General features: G+C 36.4%; 1 pseudogene; it reads right to left on the bottom strand.

Annotated features, from left to right (window-relative positions):
• Positions 1-1,690: 1,690 nt before the first annotated feature.
• Positions 1,691-8,993, bottom strand: LOC120125044 (annotated as a pseudogene).
• Between the last annotated feature and the right edge of the window lie 12,910 nt (positions 8,994-21,903).

The raw sequence follows: 21,903 nt of genomic DNA, 5'->3' as shown, positions 1-21,903 counted from the left end.
TATACATTTATTTATTAAGTTTTGATTCCTTTTTCTATGCTCATTTATTTCTAAGGATTTTTTCTTTCTTTTTTCTCCTATGTTTACATGTATATGTATGTATATATTTAAACTTTCTATTATTTTATTATCATTAAATATTGTGATATGTTTTTACTATATTTACACTATATTTTACATTTATTAAATATATCTTATATTACTTATATTATATTATGTACACATTACATGTTTTTATTTATGAATATATCGAACACATTTTATTAGTTTATAATAATATCTTACATTGAGAGTATATGATAATATAATTACCTATTCTTAGCCTTTACCTTAATATTAATTTTAATTTAGTCCCTATTGAATGTTTAGTTTATTGTCTTTTAGTTTAGTAATTTTATATTTATGCAATTAGGTCCTCATTTATTTTTATTTTATGTTTTTTTTACTGTCTTTATTTTTTATTATTTATTTGTTGTTTTTATTATTTTTATTATGTTTATTAATTGTTTTAATATTTCATAGTTTTATTTCTTATATTTAGTATTCGAAACAAACTTAGCAATTAGGACGACACTCTAGTTTAATTAGGGAGTAATCCGAGTTGAGTTTTATCATAACATGCTCGATTACTCGATTATAAAATTAATTAATAATTAAAATGTTCTAAAAATTTTAGTGTAATAAGTTAAGTAATAATTAGATTTTAATTAGCCCCCTAACTTTAGAAATTATTAATTTAGGTCTCTAACTTTTAAATCTTTTAGAACTCGGTACTTTAGATCTTAATCCTTTTAATCCCCAAACTTCAATTAGACTTTTAATATTGACATAATTAAATAGGTTAAATAGATCCTCCATTTTAGCTTAGATTTCAAACCAATCTTTTAATTTAGGGGAGAATTCGAGTTGGTCCTCGCGTAAACGCTCGAGGGACTATCTCGATTATTTGATTCAATAATTAATTAAAATTAAATAGGATTAATATTAGAACCACTTTTTAGATTTAAGCCCCCCCTAGGTTCTTCAATTGTCATACTTTGTCACTGTAAGTTAGAAAAAACTTTAATTTATTTTAGTATAATTAGGACGAATAAATTTTATTTGACAACATTATTTTTATAAATCAAATGCACTGTTCACTTGTTTAAGGAATTAATAGTATATCTCTCGCGATCACGCTCGGGATAACTACTGGTGATTCCCTAAATAGGTAGACATCCTATTCAAAACCGCGTCATTTTTTTCCTTTTAAAAACGAGGCAATATTCGGTTATTAGGCACAATAGCTGATCTCCCACATTTACGCTCGGGGGCGATGCTATCGGTCTCGATAAATAAATACCCTTTTCAACTTTGCATCCTTAATGATTTTTAAGTTAAATAAAGATCGAACTCAAACTTTCTAATTTTAAATATAGAGTAATCAACTAGGTACTAATTTTTGGGCGTTTGTGGGGGTGCTAATCCTTCTCCACACGTAACCGACTCCCGAACATGATTTCTGGATTTTCGCATGTCCCAAAACTTAGTATTTTATTAAAATAAAATATTTTTATCAAAATAAAATATTTTTATCAAAATAAAATAATTTTATTAAAATAAAATATTTTTATTAAAATCACACATTTTTATGGTGTTCCAATCTCACCTTAAATTATTTGTGGCGACTCCTCACATTTCAAAACGATTTTCAAAAAGAAAATCCCCGTCGGGTGAAAAACTGTGTCGACACAACTATTGGAATCACCGAAACATTATCCCCACCGTTCATATTCAACAACATTTTCATGACTGCATCTTTGTCACCTTGCCTCCCAACTACATCTTCCTTTCGGACAAAATAATGTGTCTGCTTCCTCTCGACCTTCACAAGCGGTACGCTTACATCCGATCGATCCGTAGAGTGGTATTTGGTTTTATCTGCAGCTATTGCATCTAACCTCTCCCTAAGGGCATTATTCTATGACCAATCTTAAGATTGTAAGCTACTTGGTTGACTTCTGAAAACAGAAAGCGGACCGGTTTTGCCCTTTTCCGCTGGACTTGGCGTTTCAAAAAATGAGTTGAAAAATCATCCAACAGGTCATCTGCATCATAAACTGCATCTTTAAGCTTCGCAAGCCAATCTCTAACCTCATGGCTCTTGGCATCCTGCTGCTCCTGATCTTCGTCCAGAAGCACGGCTCAGATGGTGGAAACTGTGTTTTTCAGTTTCTCAAGCTCTTCTTTGACACCACAAGCCAATCCGGTTTCCTGGAGAGCAAGGTAGCCTAGCTTTCCTAGGCCTCCATCAGCTATGTTGAATAAAACGGCCTCTGCCATTCACTGTTTCAAATTTCAATAGCAGCAATGGTTAAAAACTTGAAATGCAAAGCTTTTGATGATCTGGGATAAGCAATTCAGGCAAAACCCAAGAATCTTAAGTTTAATTCAATTTGATTTATATATAGTCACTTGTGCAATCCAGTTTTCCTTTTTTCCCCCTCGTTCCTAGAGAACGTTCTTTCTTTAAACTTTAAGATGCAGAACATTACATTCATACATCACTGACAAAAAAGAAAAGAAACCAGAAAAGGGGAAAAGGAAAAAAAAAGTTAATAGAGACAATTTTTCAATCCCCTAATCTTGAATGTCAAAAGTTCTTTTGCATCATCCTAAAGTGAGGGGCAAAAAGGAAAAGGGTCGTGGTTACTGGTGTGGGAACCTGTTGCAAAGGCAAATAGGGTTTGAGCTAAGAAGAAGGCAATTATATCCCTAAAGTTGTGTAATTTTGCACCCTCCTTTATGCAGGTTGAACAGCTCAACCTTCCATTTAGCAAACTTTAAAAAGGTTTGGCAGCAAAACCAACATTACACTCAAAGCTGACAACAAAGACAAATATCAGTGAGATATCGGATATATATATATAGATAGAGAGAGAGAGAAGAGAGAGAGAGAGAGGGGGGAATGTTTTCTACAAAATATCTGAAAGAGTTGAAATTGCAAAGATCAAATGGCAGCTGGGAGAAGAAAGTATATTGACCCTTCTGCTGATCAGACCCATTACCTTCCTTTATTCCCATGGCGTGCAGATAATCATCAGAAGTGTACGGATTTGACATTGTCCCACATGTTCCGTGGCTGCATTCCAGATTCTGATCAGACATTGAACTCCTGCTGGTCTCCATTCTAGCTCTAGTGTAGAGAAAAAGATGGGACATTTAACAAAAAGAATTTTAGAAGCAAAATGACCCTATTAGCTGAACAGAAAGCTGAGCTTTTTGAAGGAGGGAGTGAACAGTAACGAGAATCTGATTCTTCTTCTTCTTCTTCAATGAGTTTTCAAGCTGAGTGAAAACCCATATGGTCACCTTCTTCATCAATACAACCATCATGCTTCTTGAAAGTCTGTCTTCTTTGATGGGTTGAATTATTATCTGTCATAGAAGCCGAACAAATCATGTTAAGCTAAAGGAGACCACAAACATGAACGCATCATTCATGTTGGGAATAAAAGAAATGAGGTTGTCATTTTTTGTGTTGCAAATTTGTTGCAGAAAACATTGAGAAATTAACAGATAATTATGTACATTCTAGGAATAGAGAGTAATAAATGAACTGAAGCATCCAACTGATCTATTTACCAAAAACACGTATAGAAATCTTTTCTGATAGTTCATATGGGAAAAGGAGCGTAGAAAAACACAATTATGATACCTTGTCTGCAGATATCACTTCTCTTGCTCCGATACATCTGGTTTATTAGGGAAATGGAACAAAACATGAAGAGAAAATGGAAGACGATAAACAAATCGAAAGGGGGAAGAAGATGAACCTGAAGATGGCTTTTCACATGAGAAATGGTGAGTCCATTAACATCCATCAGTTGAAGAACAAGTTTAGGCGTAAGAAACATACGAAAGCCATTATCGCTGAAAAGATAGAAACAAGATCAGAGAAGTACTAGGAAATAATCGAGTAATTTTCCTATAACCAGATTAGTGAGAATGCGAAATAAAAATGAAAAAATAATACCCGAAATTAATAACGGAGTTCAGCCAATTATACTTACTTCTCCAGACTGCTGCAGATCTTTTACTAAATAGAGAAAAATTATAGGTGTTTACAAAACAATCACAACTCATAAGAAAACTCTCTAGTATTAGGAGAAATAAATGATTTTGGGATGATTTTGAATCTAAATGGGTAAGGGACTAAATTATAATTATCCCTATTATCATTTTCAATAAAATTGGGCATCGAATTTGGTGCCCCTTTGTTGAAATTCATTTAGGCGGTGTCGCCTCCCCTTTTTGACTTTACAATCTCCCACTTGAAGACTGATTTTAATCTGTCTTCACACCTCGATCAATGCAACAATATTTCTGGTCTCGTTATTCTAGCATGCAAACTGAAATTGAACACAACTTCAGATTATCTGTAGTCACCTTCTTTGTTAACATTTCTGTCAGATTTTAAGCTCCACTAATCTTTTCAAGTTTCAAAATCCCATCTTCCAGAAGAGACCGGATAAAATGATACCTCAATTGTATGTGTGTTTCGTCTTGGAATGAAAAGACGGATTCTTTGCTAGATGGATAACACTTTGACCATCGCAATACAAGACATTGTTTTCTTATTTCTTGCCTAACTCTTCCAAGAAACTTTGGAGCCAAACCATCTCCTTGTTAGCTTCCGTAACAGCGACATATTCTGCATCAGTTGTGGAGAGAGCAACTATCTTCTATAGTTGAGAAACCCAACTCACTGCAGTACCTCCTAGAGTATAGACGTACCCTGTAGTGCTCCTTCTGATGTCAACATTTCTGGCTAAGTCAGTATCTACATAGCCTGTCAATACCGTATCTCTAACTTTGAAACAAAGTGCTTTGTTTGTGGTACCCCGCAGATATCTGAGGATCCATTTGACTGCTTCCCAGTGTACCTTGCCCGGATTATTCATGTACCTACTAACAATTCCCACTGCATGAGCAATATCTAATCTAGTACAAACCATGGCATACATCAGACTTCCAATTGCTGAGGCATACAGCATCTTCACCATGTGTGAACGTTCTTCCTTCGTCTTTGGTGACTATTGTTTGGAGAGTCTAAAATGAACACCTAAAGGTGTACTTATTGGTTTATCATCTTGCATGTTGAACCTGAAGAGTACTTTTTTGATGTACTCAGCATGTGATAACATCAAAGTCCCCGACTTTGTGTCTTTATTAATCCTCATCCCAATAATCTTCTTTGCAGCGCCCAGATCTTTCATTGCAAACTGCTCCGACAATTTTTCATCAAGTTTATAATCTCTTGCATGTCTAAGCATGCAACGAGCATGTCATCAACGTATAACAATAAAATAATGAAGTTGTTGTCGAACTTCTTGATGTAGTAACAATGATCTGCTTGACATCTGGTAAAACCACTGCTACTCATGAAGCTATCGAACTTCGTGTACCACTGTCTAGGAGCTTGTTTTAAATCATACAAGCTCTTCTTCAACCTGCATACCAGGTTTTTCTTGTCTGCTTCTATGAAGCCTTCTGGTTGCTTCATATAGATTTCTTCCTCCAAATCACCATGAAGAAAAGCTGTCTTCACATCTACCTGCTCTAGATATAGATTTTCTTCAGCTACAATTTTCAAAACCAGTCTGATTGTATACAGTTTTATGACTGGAGAGAAAATTTCATTGTAATCAATACCTTTTTTTTGCTGAAAACCTTTGACAACCAATATTGCTTTGTAGCGTTTACTCTCATTGTGCTCTTCTTTGATCCTGTAAATCCACTTGTTATGGAGCGCTTTCTTGTCTGATGGTAGTTCAGCTAATTCTCACGTCTGATTTGACATAAGCGAGTCCATCTCATCTTTCATGAAAGACTCCCACTTGATTGAATCCTCCACCTGCATTGCTTCATCATAGCACTCTGGTTCACCATTGTCAGTCAGTAATAAGTAGTGCAAAGAAGGCGAATAACGTTGGATTGGTTTAGGAATTCTGGAGGAGCATCTCAGTTCTGGTGTGTTTGGTTCTTCTGGAACTGCTTTAGGACTGATCTGAACATCATTTCCAGAAATCACCTCAAACTCAGCAAATTCCTTTGTTTCAACTTTGGTATTTGAGCTACTTGATTCTATGGTTGACATGTCTTTGTACATCACATTCTCATTGAAAATGACATCTCTACTTCTAATGATCTTTCGATTTTCGTAGTCCCAAAACTGGTAATCGAACTCATCACCACCATAACCAACAAAGATACATTTGTTGGACTTAGCATCAAGTTTATTTCTTTCAGGAGAATTTATGTGTACATAAGAAATACAACCAAACACTCTTAAGTGTGAAAGGTTTATTTCTTTTATGCTCCAAACTTCCTCTGGTATTCCACCATCCAAAGGAACTGAGGGCTCACGGTTGATCAGGTAAGCTATAGTGTTGATAGCTTCAGCCCATAGCAATTTGGGCAAGCTAGCATGTATCCTCATGCTTCTAGCACGTTCATTCAGAGTTTTGTTCATGCGCTCTACTACGTCATTCTGCTACAATGTCATGGGAACTATTGTCTCCATCTTAGTCTCATTGTTTGTGCAGAAATCTCTGAATCTACTGTTTATGTACTCTCTTCCATTATCAAACCTCAACCGCTTGACTTTCAAACCAGTCTCATTTTCCACCATGACCTTCCATTTTCTAAAGGTATCAAAGACTTCTGATTTCTTTTTCAGAAAATAAACCCACACCTTCCTTGTAGAATCATCGATGAAGGTGACATAATATAGTGAGTCTACAAGAGATGAAACTGAAGATGGTCTCCATACATCAGTATGAATTAACTCTAACTTTTCTGTCTTGGGTGTCTTGTCAATCTTTGCAAAACTGACTTTCTTTTGTTTGCCAAAGATGCAATCTTCGCATAGTTTGACATCTACATTCATTAGATCCGTCAGCTTCCCTTTTGAAAAAAGTGTCTTCATCCCTTTCTCGCTCATATGGCTAAGCCTTTAGTGCCATAGGTTTGATTTTCCAATAGCATATACTATTGAAATGATATTCTCTAAATTTGAGGTTACATTGAGAGTAACAGTCTTCTTACCATGAGCAATGGCAAGTGCTCCTTCGGTAATCTTCCATTCACAGCCTGAAAGATTGTCATATATCCTTCTCCATCAAGCTATCCTACAGAAATCAAATTTCTTTTGAGGCCAAGAATATATCCCACTCCCTTCAGCTTCTAAGTGGTCTAGTTTGGCAACTTTAATCGGATGTCTCATTTTCTGACAATCTTCAAGGTTTCATCATCAGCTAGATGAACCTTCCTAAAATCACCACTGACATAGTTCTCTATGATTTCTTTGCATGGAGTGCAGTGGAAAGAAGCCCCTGAATCCAAGATCCATGATTCAGTCTGACTGTTGATGCTTAGAATCATGGCATCACATGTCTCCTCTATCATGTTGCCAGATTCCTGTGCGCCGATATCTTTCTTCGGTGCTCGACAATCTCTTTTAAAGTGATCATTCTTGTCGCAATTATAACAGTTAAAATCTTTCTTTCCCATTCTTGATTTTCTCCTTCTGGATTTCAATCTGCCATGATTTGAATTTCTTTATGAAGTTCTCCCTCTATACTCTGTGTGCAAGGCTGAGGAACTTGATGCTTCACCCGATTCTCTCCGTCGAATTTCTTCAATCAATACCAGATCCCGAACATCATCGAATTTCAATTTATTGTTTCCCGACGAGCTGCTGACTACTGTAACAGTAGCATTCCAACTGTCTAATAGAGGTGATAAAAGAATTAAAGCTCGAACTTCATCATCGAATTCAATTTCCATGGAACTCAACTGGGTTGTGATTGTGTTGAGTTCATTTAGGTGTTGAGCCACTAATGCCCCTTCCGCCATCCGTAAACTGAATAATCGCCTCATTAAGTTAACTTTGTTTGAGGCCGATGACTTCTCATACATACTGGAGAGAGCCGCCATAAGACTTGCCGTGGTTTTTTCCTTTGCTATGTTGAAAGCAACATTGCGGGATAACGTCAGTCGGATAACTCCAATAGCTTGTCTGTCGAGAAGAGCCCATTCTTCATCCTTCATGCCCTCTGGTTGCTTTCCTAAGAGAGGTTGATATAGATTTTTCTGGTACAGAAAATCTTCAATCTGCATCTTTCAAAAGCCAAATTCCGCACCATCGAACTTCTCAATTTTCACATTCCCTTCATCTGCAGCCATCGCTCCCACTCGAATATGGCTTCTTTTGGATCGTTTCTGACAATTCTTGCGAACCTCCGTGCATTAGAATACCTCCGTTGACAAATTCATATCGTCGACAATAGTTTACTATTCACGAAATTTACTATTCATGTGAATAGTAATCTCACAGAAAAAAATGACAAAATTCACCACCAAATGCTCTTGATACTAGTTATTAGGAAATAAACAAGTAATTTCCCTATAATTAGATTAGTGAGAATTCAAAATAAAAGCGGAAAAATAATCCTGTAATTGATAACGGAGTTCAGCCAATTATGCTTACGTCTCCGGACTACTGCAGATTTTTTACTAAAGAGCGAAAATTTATAGGTGTTTACAAAACACTCACAATTCACAAGAAAGCTCTCTAGTATTAGGAGAAAGAAATGATTTTGGGATGATTTTGAAGCTAAATGGGTAAGGGTATTTATAGTTGAAGCTAAAGGACTAATCTTTGAAAATACCCTAAAGTGCAAAGATTAAATTGCAATTATACCTATTATAACTTTCAACAAAATTGGACACCGAATTCGGTTCTCCTCTATTGAAATTCATTTAGGCGGCGACTTTACAAGAACTTACTATGTTGGCCACTAAGCCTTTGGATGGCATGAATGAAACAACGGTGAAGTTTATGTGTCCATCTCAAACGAGGTATCTTTGATCTTATATACTGCCTAACTGCACCACCCCTCCCAAAACTACCCATTTTGGGTCCCAATCACCTCAAAAGTTCTTTCTTTAAAACCCTCAAATGCCAGGTCTCTCCTTTTAGCCCATACACGCTCGCTTGCAAAAAACAAAGAAAGACACAACAAAATCGAATAAAAAATGACCTATCTTTCACAGTTTTATGTTATATATTTTGAACTCCCAAGTACAAAGCAGCAACAACGAAGACCTAAAGAGCAGGATGTCAATGACTTAATCTCTCAATAAGCCTCGTACGGCCTTAGCTCCTTTTTCACCCCTCGCGATAGCTAAGTCAGCCTCACTCAAACTCGTGCTAATGTGGGAAGGATTGACAAGGAAACAAAGAAGAAATGAAAGAACTTTGAGAGAAAGCTTGTTGATATGCTTGAAAGCTTACAACTCTTGGATGATTTACAAATGAGGATTCTACATCTATTTATAGCCTCTCACCTCCTCAATGGACAGTGGAGATTGACTTGATCCTACGGTAGGGAGAGATTCTCTAGAATTCTCTATAATTTCCTACCTAACATGGAAGACTCTAGAATGCTTCTAGAATATGTACAAGTCTTGAGTGTTCTAGAATAATCTACACTATTCTATCAACCTCCAAGACCAAGTGTGGCCCAATATAGCCAAAATAGCCCAAAGGGTAGGAAAAAGGCCCAATTTTGTGACATTCTCCCCCACCTATTCTGGCGTCGTCCTCGTCGCCTCGTACGCTTTGAGACGCTCTTCGAACTGCCACAAGTCTTCAGCTAGTTCCCATGTTGCCTCAGACTCTGGTAGTCCTTTCCACTTGATTAAATACTCGGTACGCGGTGGGACTCTCTCTTGCGGACCGTCCTGCTTGTGAGCACCGTTTCCACCTCTTTGTCGTAAGACTTGGTTACTACGGGAGGTGTTCGATGCGAATACCCTCAGCTTAGGTCTTCCTTGTCGGCATGATATGGCTTGAGCATACTTACATGGAAGACCGGATGAATCTTAAGTGTACTTGGCAAGTCTAAGCGATAAGACACTTTACCCACCTTGGCAAGTACCTAGAACGATCCCTCGTATCTCCGTATTAGTCCTTTGTGAACGCTTCAGAGAGCTTTGAACTGTTGTGGCAAAAGCTTCACAAGGACTAAGTTTCCAACGGATAACTCTCGATGTCGCATCTTCTCGTCCACCCACTTCTTCATATTCTTCCTCGCTTTCTCTAAACATGCACGGGCGATGTCGACGTTCTCCTCCCATGATTTAGCCATCTTGGTGGCTCTGGGACTTTTGCCCTCGTCAAGTGGCATTGTCAATGTGTGTGGCATGAGCGGTTGTTATCCGGTCACAAGCTCGAACGGACTTCGACCTATGGCTTCACTCCGCTGCAGGTTATAAGAGAATTGGGCGACGTCTAGCAACTTTGCCCAATCTCGTTGGTTAGCACTCACGAAGTGCCGCAAGTAATATTCCAACAAAGCGTTCACCCGTTTGATCTATCTATCAGTTTGAGGGTGAAAGCTTGTGGAGAAATTTAACTTGGTGCCAAGGAGCTTGAATAATTCCGTCCATAGGCGTCCGGTGAATCGAGGGTCTCGGTCACTGACGATGCTCCTTGGTAAGCCCCAATGCTTCACGATGTTCTTGAAAAACACTCGCGCAGCCTCCTCCGCAGTACAATCCTTGGGGCAAGGTATGAAAGTCCCATACTTGGAAAATCGGTCCACGACGACCATGATCGAATCGTATCCCTCGGACTTGGGTAATGCACTAATGAAATCCAAGGTGATTGAATCCCAAGGTCTTTGGGGAACTGGTAAAGGTTCGAGTAATCCCGCCGGCTGTCGGTTCTCTACTTTGTCTTGTTGGCACACAAGACAAGTCTTCACGTAAAGCTCCATACTATCCTTCATATGGGGCCAAAAGTATGTTGTCTCTAGTAATTCCATAATGCGCTTTTGACCTGGATGACCAGCCCACTTGGTGTCGTGGAACTCTTTGATAAGATCCCGCCTTAAGTTGTCCCACTTTGGGACATATATTCACTGTCCCTTGGTGTAGAGTAGACCGTCCTCTACCCAGAACCGTTGGGTTTTGCCATCGCTATCCAGCTTTACTAATTCTCTCGTCATTAGGTCTTGCTCAAGGCCCTCCTTGATGCGCTCCAACACGGTTCCCTTGGAGAGAGAGATTGCAGCAAGCTCCGCCTTTCGACTTAAGGCATCGGCTACAACGTTAGCTTTGCCCGGCTTGTATTCCAACGTATAGTCGAACTCGGCTAGGAAGTCTTGCCACCTAGCTTGTTTTGGTGACAACGTCTTATGAGTCTGAAAATAACTCGTTGTCACGTTGTCAGTCTTGATGGTGAAGTGCGCGTCGAGTAAATAATGTCTCCATACCCGCAAGCAATGGATGATGGTCGTCATCTCCTTCTCTTGAACTGTGTACCGTCTCTCGGTATTGTTTAGCTTGCGGCTCTCAAATGCTACCGGATGCCCCTCTTACATTAGTACTCCCCCGATAGCGAAGTCGGACGCATCAGAGTGCACCTCGAATGGCTTGGTAAAGTCAGGTAAGACCAAGACAGGTTATTGGCTAACTGCTGCCTTCAAGTCCTCAAAGGCTTCCTGACATTGTTCGGACCACTCCCACGTCTTTCCCTTCTTGAGTAGGTCCGTCAATGGTGATGCTCGCGCTGAGTAACCCTGTATAAACCGGCGATAATAATTTACTAGACCAAGGAATGACCTCATCTCACTTACCTTGGTCGGCGACTCCCACTCGGTTATGGCCTTGATTTTGCTCTCGTCCATCAATAGCTTCCCGTGGCCGATTACATGTCCAAGGAAGTGTACTTCCTCGGTGGCAAACGTGCACTTTTCCTTCTTGACGTACAGCTCGTTCTCTCGAAGTATCTTGAACACAATCCTCAAGTGGTCTACATGTTCCCCGATGGAGTTACTGTATACCACGATATCGTCCAAGTACACCACCATGAACTGGTCCAAGTACGGTTAGAAGAGCTTGTTCATGAGCATGCAAAACGTCACCGGTGCATTGGTTAGACCAAAGGGCATGACCAACCACTCGTACGATCTGTATCGGGTGATGCAAGCGGTCTTTGGCTCGTCGCCTTCAGCTATTCAAACTTGGTAGTAGCCTTTTTGAAAGTCCATCTTTGTGTACACCTTGGCTCCTCCAAGTCTATCAAATAAATTGGTAATCAAAGGGATCGGGTAGCAATTTTTAATGGTTACCTTGTTACGTGCCCGGTAATCGACACACATGCGAAACGACCCATCGTGCTTCTTTTGGAAGAGTACCGGTGCGCCATACGGTGCCTTCGAAGGTCGAATCATTCCCATATCTACTAGCTCCTTGAGTTGCCTTCGAAGTTCCTCAAGTTTGGGTGGGGCCATTCGGTAGGGTGCCAGGGCAGGCGGCTTGGCACCGGGTTTTAACTCGATCTTGTGATCCACTTCACGCCTTGGTGAAAGTTTATTTGGTAACTCGGGCGGCATCACGTCCTTATTCTCCTCTAAGACTTCACGGATGATCAATGGTAGGTCATCCGTTTTCTCAATCTCGTTATCTTCCTTTAGCATGGCCAAGTAAGTAATGTCCCCTTCTTGATGCCTTTACCAAGTTGTATGGCCGAGAGTTGTGTGGCATCTCGACCTTGCTTTTTCGGTGCCTCGACAATGGGGATCATGCAAGGAGACCCTTTCTCTAAGATACAAACGAAACTAAAGGAAGACATAGGGAAAGCGATTACCTGTTGGAGGAAGTCCAACCCCAAAACAACCTTGAAGTCATCCATAGGAATGACGGAAAAGTTCACTTGGCCCTTCCAAGTGCCTAAGCGTAGCTCGACCCCTCATGCCACGCCATGGAGTGGTACCGCTTGTGTGTTTACCGTCTTGAGCCATCCTGTGCTCCTAGTGAACTTTAGGCCCAAACAGTTGGCTTCGTCTTTAGACACGAAATTGTGGGTATCTCCCGTGTCCACCATGGCTCTTGTCAGCTTATCGTTGATCACTGCTTCCACATACATGAGCCCATTACTCGGTGTTGGTGTCAACGAATTGGCCTTCAAGGCGTTTAGAGCTTAGAGCGATCCCATCTCGGCTTGAGACTCTATGTCTTGACGATCGACGATGGCAGACAATGAACCAAGTTTGGGATAGCTACTCATCGGATGCGGCCCTTTACACAATAAACATCCTCCTTTAGGAACGAAGGCCTTTTTCTTCTCTTCGTAGTCCCTTCGACCCGAACGTCGATCTCGATCCCCCTCTTTAGCTTGTGGCCTTCGGTGATCTCGGTCTCGGTTACCTTGGTTATTCTCCCGTCGTTCTCCCCCACCTCTGGCTGGATACTTATCCTTGTTCTTCACCGTATTGGTGTGGGAGTAGGGTTGGAAGTCGACGAGTGACTCGACAATGGCGATGGCCTCCTCAACCGTTCTAATGTCCCGATGGTGCATCTCTTGCTTGGCCCATCCTTGTAGTCCGTCAATGAAGTAGAACAAGAGATCTTCTTCGGACATATTGGGAATTTGAAGCATAAGGGTTGTGAATTCTTTCACATAGTCCCACATAATACTCCGTTGCTTCAACTCCTGCAATTTCTTGCGAGCCTCGTAGACTACATTCTCGGGATATAAGTGCTTCTTGAGTTCTTTCTTGAACTCATCCCACGTATCTAACCGACAAGCCCCTCGCTCAATGTCGGCATGTTTCCTACGCCACCATAACATAGCAGTATCGGAAAGATATAAGGCAACGGTCTTTACCTTGGTGGCCTCGTTGTTAAGGTCGATTCCCTCGAAGTATTGCTCCATCCGCCATAGGTAGTTTTCGACTTCCTTGGCGTCCCTCACCCCGTTGAACCCTTGCGGCTTGGGGCACTCGACCCTCGGGGTGGAGACATTGTTAGCACCCCCGCTAACGGCGGCTCTCTTGCAGAGCGTCAAGTCCTCCCGCATCCCCTCGATGCTTTCACGTACGGCTTGGATCATATCCTCTAGCCGTATGAACCGAGCTTCCACCTCGTTGTTGGTTTCTTCGACATTTCCTTTGAGTGTGTCGACTTGCTCCAAGACATGGTCCTCCAACATCTTGAAGTCGTGCTGAACCCTCTCCAGCCTTTCGCCAAACTCCGCCACCAGCGGTTCTAAGGAAGCACTCTCGCGGGCCTTACTTTGGTCCCTCTTCTTATTCTTGTTGGTGGGTGCAGCTTTCCTCCCACGTTCCTCAGCAACAGTCGACTTGTTCGAGTTCCCAGCTATTCCTACAAGATACGTGCACGATATTGACGCCTTTACTGGCTCTGATACCAACTGTCACGTACTTAATCTCTCAATAAGCCTTGTGCGGCCTTAGCTCCTTTTTCGCCCCTCGCGATAGTTAAGTTAGCCTCACTCAAACTCGTGCTAATGTGGGAAGGATTGACAAGGAAACAAAGAAGAAAGGAAAGAACTTTGAGAGAAAGCTTGTTGATATGCTTGAAAGCTTACAACTCTTGGATGATTTACAAATGAGGATTTTACATCTATTTATAGCCTCCCACCTCCTTAATGGACGGTGGAGATTGACTTGATCCTACGGTAGGGAGAGATTCTCTAGAATTCTCTATAATTTCCTACCTAACATGGAAGACTCTAGAATGCTTCTAGAATATGTACAAGTCTTGAGTGTTCTAGAATAATCTACACTATTCTATCAACCTCCAAGACCAAGTGTGGCCCAACATAGCTAAAATAGCCCAAAGTGTGAGGAAAATGCCCAATTTCGTGACAAGGAGCTCTTTTAAGAAAAGCAAAACATAGAATACTAGGAATATATAAAAACACCTCCAAAAAATAGAGATAAAAGGGAAGATCACGAGAAAATGAAGCTGTAAATTCCGTAAGGAACACTAATTATACCTGCCTATGCCTGACTTTGTTCTGTTACACAATAATAATTCTCTAACTACATTAAGATAAATATAAATACCAAAATGAAAATCCCATCACGAGTTTCTGATCGACCTTTCCTTTTTCTTAAATCATTACCCCTAATCGAAACTGTCTTTACTTTGACCTTTGTTACAGCAGCTACATTTCCCATACAATATAGTAATATTTGTTCTTTTATGTTCTCTTAAACTGTAATACTGTCAAGTTCATCATGATCCACAAAAAGACATTTTATATAACTTTTTACACTCCCTCTCCCTCTCTCTCTTTAATTTTTCTCGTCATTGATTTTATTTTGCCACAAATTTGAGTTAAATTTAAGTATTATTATGCTCGAGCCCATTTGAAAATTTTAAAGTTAATTGATACGAATTAAAATTTTATGAGTTTAAAATTTTTAAACTTGATTTAAAATAAAATATTAAAATTTTTCTTGAGCTTGAAAAAGCTTTAACTAGAATTATTTTGACTTAATTAGGTTAAAAGGTTCAAAGTTGAACATGAAGTTTAAGTACGTGAATATTTTATACATTATAAAAATATATAAATGTTAATATTATTAATATTTTAAATTAAAAAATAAAAATTTAATATATTATTTTTTTAGTTGTTCGCAAACTCTTCGAACCATATATTAAGTAGTACACTTCAAATTGGTAAGAACTCAAATTCAAATCAAATATGAACAGAACCAAACTCGAATAACTCTAGATACGTTTGGTCTCATCTACAGCACCGACTGCATCAAGGAAAAAGGACACGGCTTAGGGCACCTCTTTGACTGTGCTGCCATTAAAGAAGATGGCTAGCACCATTTTCCTCGAATGCATGTTCTTAAAATCACGATTTTGCCCTCCTTTAGGACATGTTAGTTGCCCTGGAAGAAGGTAACCTACTAACCTGAAGTCCAAGTCGCCGAATTAGGAGTAGCTGACTGAACTTTTAATTCCAATGCCAAATTTCCATTTTTATACGTGCAGTTCAAGAAATTCCAAAGTATAAAAATTGAAGACGTTGTATAACTAAAGCAAAAGAAAATATATTACACAATATAATAAATTAAATTGTTTTAAATAATCTAATATATTACACAATATAATAAATTAATTTTTTTAAATAATCTAATATATTACACAATATAATAAATTAAATTTTTTAAATAATCTAATATATTACACAATATAATAAAACACAACCAATTGAATGAAAAAGTAAATCAAACAAAATTCCAAGAATGAATAGACCCCAAACGCAACCAATTGATACGTTCTACCTTTTCTTTCAAATCAAATGCCACATGAACCAAACAAGATTGGATTCTCTATTAGACGAGTATAAAACCTCAAAAGTATTGGTAATGGTGTCCCAGTGTTCAATTCATTAATTTAAGGGTTTATACCAAAATAATTGTCCAAATTACACAATTTTTCATAAATAGGTGTCTAAACTATTTTTGACTCATTCAAGTGCGTACCATTACAAACGTTACCCATTTAGATGTTCGGGCCATCAACGACGTTAATTTCTCCCATTAAGTAATACATGTCACAATCTGGTGATTTTGAAATTTTTTTTTAAAAATATTAAAATTGTTATTATATTTATAAAAAACTCTAACTTTTCTAATATTATAAAACAACCTCAAAATCTCAAATCCTAACCTTAATCCACTGTCGTCGCCCTTCCCAACCACGACCATCGCCACAGACGTAGTCCCTACCATACGCCGTCGTATTTTCAGTCGATTGGTTGTTGGAACTACGTGGGATTGCGATTTTAATCCTAGGATTTGCGAGAGACAAAATGCTGATTCGTCGTCAATCGGTCACGATTTCATAGGGCTTTTGGTTGGCGGGGGGAGGGGAGGTCGGGTGGGGCTTATTCGAGGCAAAAGGTGGTGAATGATGTGGGTTTAGGGGTTGAAATGAATGTTTTCAAAATTTTGGGTTTATTTCAAATTTATGTTTTCTCTTTTTTAATATATAATTTTATTTTTTTTATTTTAAATAATTTTTAAAAAAATTATCATGTTGTGACACATGTCACTTAACGGGAAAATTAACACTTTTTACGACCTGGGCACCTAAATGGGTAACGTTTGTAACGTTAGACACTTGGATGAGTCAAAAAATAGTTTAAGCATCTATTTGGATATAGAAGTATAGTTTGGACACTTATTTTAGTATTAAGCCTTACTTTAATATTTAAAGAATGGGAATTTGGCCCAAATACGGTGTATTATGATTTGATTTGATTTTAATTAATTTTTTTTATTTTTAAAAATGGGATTTGAGTCAGGTTGTGTCAGATTTTTATTTGGATGAAATCTGTTCGAGTAAGATTTGGGTTATTGATAAAAATTTGATGTAATATATAATTATTCCTTGAACATTTGGATATAACTGTAACAATACATCTTTGTATACTATTTTTTAAATCAGATTCTTATTTTATCTAATAAAAATTAAATATATTACTGTAACTATATATATATATATATATATATATATATTACGAATTTTTTTCCACATTGATCTCTGCATGGGATGGGGACCTCGTTCTCCATCATCTCTTCTTGGGTTGCCATCACCTTCTTCTATTAACCCTCCACTTCCATCATTTTTCTCTTTTTTCTCTTTTTTCGCTCTTAAGTAGGGGGGCGGACACAATTTTTTATACTATAAGAAACGAAATTTTAAAATTTTAAAAAGAGACGTACTTAATAAAATTTTAAAAGAAGCAAAAACATAATATATATTAATTTAAAAAAATTCAGTGGAACAATTCCATCCCTCCTCCCAAACTGAACTGCAAAGTAGAATCAAAATGATCAACATTGGTTGAAAATTTCATCCCAAATTTGGGTAAATGCTAATTTGAGATGTCCAACCAAACTGAACTGCAAAGTAGAACGTTTTCTTTTGGATTCAACCGTTGGAATTGTTCATAGTCCAGAGCTTCACAACATAGACATTGAATTTTGCTTCTTTTCATTTTTTTTATTAATTCCCTTCCCCAACATGCAATTTTTTATTATAAAATCCGGTGGGATTAAATACTGATCTATTTGGTTTGTCGGTCGGATATAAAACCCTTGCTCCATGGTAATAAATATATTCAAACAATTAAATGGAATATTCTGTAAACTTCAAGGTCAGATACTTTATTTGAACGTAGAAAATAAAGATAGAACAGATTTTGAGCAATGGAATTTGAGAAAGAAGCATATTTGAGAATGAATGTCGAAATTAGAAATAATTTATCATTTGTTCATGTCTACATGTGTGTAGTTGACCATTTCTTTGAGATGGTAGACTTGAATTCAATTTTTGGCCGATTCTAACTGCTTAATTAATAGTGGAATGAAGACCATCATCTATATATATATAAGGGTGGGTGAGACATTTGCTTTTGAAAATTTTAAAATTGTAATATATTATAATTTTTTTATTAATACTGTTAATTGAAAATTTGTTTTTATTTTCTTTGAAATTTTATAAGTTAGTCCATTTTTAAAATTTTAGAAATTCACCCATAATATAAATTCTTGCGCTTGTCCCTAAATGTGATTAGTTTGTATTTATTATCACTAGAAAATATATTGTGAATTGATTTGATCAAATAAACAATTATATGTGTTAGGAACTCATTAAATGGGTGTTATTCTTCCTATAGGTTTAGGGTTAGAGTAGCTGTATTTGCAAAGTGTGTATGCGTTGTAAATATTTAAGATAAATTATCAACATATGCTACCTTGTAATCACCTCCGACTATAAAAAAAAATTACATATGGTGTAAGGTATTTAGCGATATATATTTTAATAAAAATTATGAGAGAGGGAAAAGTGGCCTTCGGATGAAGTACTGTTTAGTATATGTATACAAGAGACGAGATTTGATGTAGTTTTATTTTATTTATCTTCTAATCCAATATATATCAAAATTCGATGTATTCTAAAAACACTCTTTGAATATCCTTACAAAACCAGTTCTACATATGAAACTGTTATTGTTTGAGTTACTTTCATTTGCCATGGCAGTTTTGATATATCACATGTTTTTTTTTTCATTTGTATTGATCTTAGTAGCGGTGTATTATTTTCCTCTATCTAAGTTTAGAGAAATTTGTAACGAGGCACTCAATTCGGGTTTAATTTCATAAATAAATAATTTTGTCGAGCAAATTTTTTTTTATCCCTCCAAATAATTCTCTTACATTAATTTTAAAAGTTAAGACATAAATTTTTACCAAATAATGTTTAAAAGCCATAAAATAAAGTTTTTGTCAAAATAAAATAGAAAGTATCAGGACTTAAAATTAATATAAAAATTGAAACCAAGATTAATCGAATCGAAAATTGATAGACTATTAAAAAAGTTAAAAATTCGAATTAAATCAAACCGTATACACTCTTAGTATATGGTTAAATAGAGTCATTCAAACTGAAATTAAACAATATCATAATCAGGGACGGACGTAAGATTTTAAGTTGGGGACGAACTTGAACTTATAAAATTTTAGGGGGACGAAAAAAAAATTTCAAATGGAAAAATCTAAAATATATGATAATTTTATATTTTTAGGGGGCGACCGCCCCACCCACTCTCTCTAGGTCATTCCCTGACCATAATATTATAAATAATTACATTTAAATTTAAACAAAAACTCAAACAAATATATTCAACTTGAGTAAAAAAAATTAAAATAAAATTTGAATAAAAAATATACTCATAGATTTAATTAACTTGCACTCAAATCAATTGAATATTTTCAATGACACTAAAAAAGTGAAAAGAAAAAGAATCCGAAAAATGATTCATTGCTATTATTTATTAAATATGTAATACAAATTATACAAGGTGGTCGGCGTCGTCAAAATCCAAAAGGTTATACCGCTTTGATTGTTTATTTATCTTTTCATTCAAGTTGCCTTATTTTATTACCTGTGGTTATTCGTTTCTAGGATTTGTGATCATTTGATATAGTTTGATTTTCTTTTTAAACAAAATATATTTTTGATTCTTATGTTTTTTGAATATATATGGATAAAATCTAAATTAAAAGATTTTGTATTTATCTAAGATAATTAGATGAGAATAAATTGATGATTAAGATTATTTACTTCTTTATTTTTATAAAAAAAAGTATTTCGATTTTTAAATTCAATCATTAATTTATATTAATTCAATGATCCTAAACAAATACTTAACTAAAAAGATACATAATGTAACTTAATCTTACCTTTTATTATTATTTTTATTGGTACACTAAAGTTTAGGTAATGAGTGACTCCCCTAGTCTAGGGCTATGTCATACCTTTATTCTTTAAATTTTAATATAATCATTGATTTTTAATATACTGGTTGATTAGTTCAAATTAGGTACTGTAGAGATGCATTATGGGGGTGACCCGTCCGATCCGATTTTCTTCATTTACAATGTTAGAATTTAAACATTTATCTTTACTTAAGAAATTTGATACTTTATTCTATTTGACCAACTGATTATTTATAAATTTTACATTCTTTGTATATATCAGTTTTGTTATATTTTAAAATGACTCTATCTTCAACTGTCTATGTTCAATTTTCCTTTTTTTTTGGTTACATCTGTGCCCATTTTTTTAATCCAAGACTTGGGACCTTCATACATCAATGTGCTGTTTTGTCAATGGATGGAAGAGGATCCAATATTGCTCTATGCTTTTGGTGAAATACTTATAGTATACACTTTTTTATCGTCATATTAAATTGATATAATATTAAGATTTGGGTATGCTAAAAATTCTTTTTCTATCACACATCTACCTACATTCAGTGTATACAAGATTTGGGTAAATCACAACACAAACTCGTTTTTATAAAATCTCGTTCTGTATTTGGCTCAGATTGTATAACCCAAAGTATGAACCATTAAATATTAAAAAAATAAAATATATTACTATAATTAAACTTAGATAAAATAGTTTTATTTAATAAATAATATTTTATAGAATATTAAAACGTAAATGTTAATGTTCATATTTTTCAAAACAAGTTTTGGTTAGAACTTAGACGTTGATTGTTGACTAAAGAAAGAAGAAACATATATGTTAATCAAAAGTAGGTAGGCAAATCTTGATCGGGGAGAAGTCCTTGTTCAATGGCTTTTGTGGGTCTACTTCTTTTACTTGTTCTTGGTCCTCCAAAAATGCTACAAGTGACTAAGTCATTTATAACATGGGAGGGGGGGGGGGGTTTCAAATCCCCACATATTTTGGTTTTATTTAATTCTAGGTCCTACAAATTTGAATATTAATGAAACCAAGCTTTTATTTTCCCATTTTTTTGTTAAAATAGATTTTAAGTCCTTACGTAATTTGTTTCCTTTCAGATTCAGTCCTAGCTTTATTTAAATAGCTTTTATTTTCCCAATCGTGAATTTAGGGGGAGGTGTGAATGGGGCAGGCTCTTTCGAGTTTCAGTGGGTGGCACCGCACCCGGTTCGCTCCTTTGCCGTACGATACCACCATGTGTTTTTTAACTTTTATTCTTTTCATGCTTTTTTTTTTCTCATGGTTGGTTGTCCTTGCTCCCAACACCAGGTTGAGAGCAACTTCCGTAGAAGACTTCTGAATTATGAAATGCTCTCCGTGAGACTCGATCCCACGACTTCAAGGTTAAGAATCTTGTGCTCTACCAACTGAGCTGGAAAATAATATTTTATGTATATATATATATTTAAATTTATTTAATAATAATTATAGATAAAGTAATAAGAAGTTTATATATAAATTTTATTGACTTTACAAAAATAGTAATTATTATTTAAATAAAAATATTTTAATAATATCTTATTTGGATCCGTGACAGCAATTCAGTTAAGAATTTTATAATAATATAAATACATAAATATGTGGTATTTTATTACAATAAGTTACTTTACAATGAATAATTGAATAGTACAGGATGCTTCAGATATACCTATAAATACCATTTGTTTCTCAATGTCTCCCCCCACCAAAGCAAGCAAACAA

Source organism: Hibiscus syriacus, unplaced genomic scaffold, assembly GCF_006381635.1.
Source record: "Hibiscus syriacus cultivar Baekdansim isolate YM2019G1 unplaced genomic scaffold, ASM638163v2 tig00110429_pilon, whole genome shotgun sequence".
In the NCBI taxonomy this organism is placed as follows: domain Eukaryota; kingdom Viridiplantae; phylum Streptophyta; class Magnoliopsida; order Malvales; family Malvaceae; genus Hibiscus; species Hibiscus syriacus.
The sequence above is the reverse complement of the archived record's forward strand: the minus strand, read 5'-3'. Positions and strand labels throughout refer to the sequence as shown.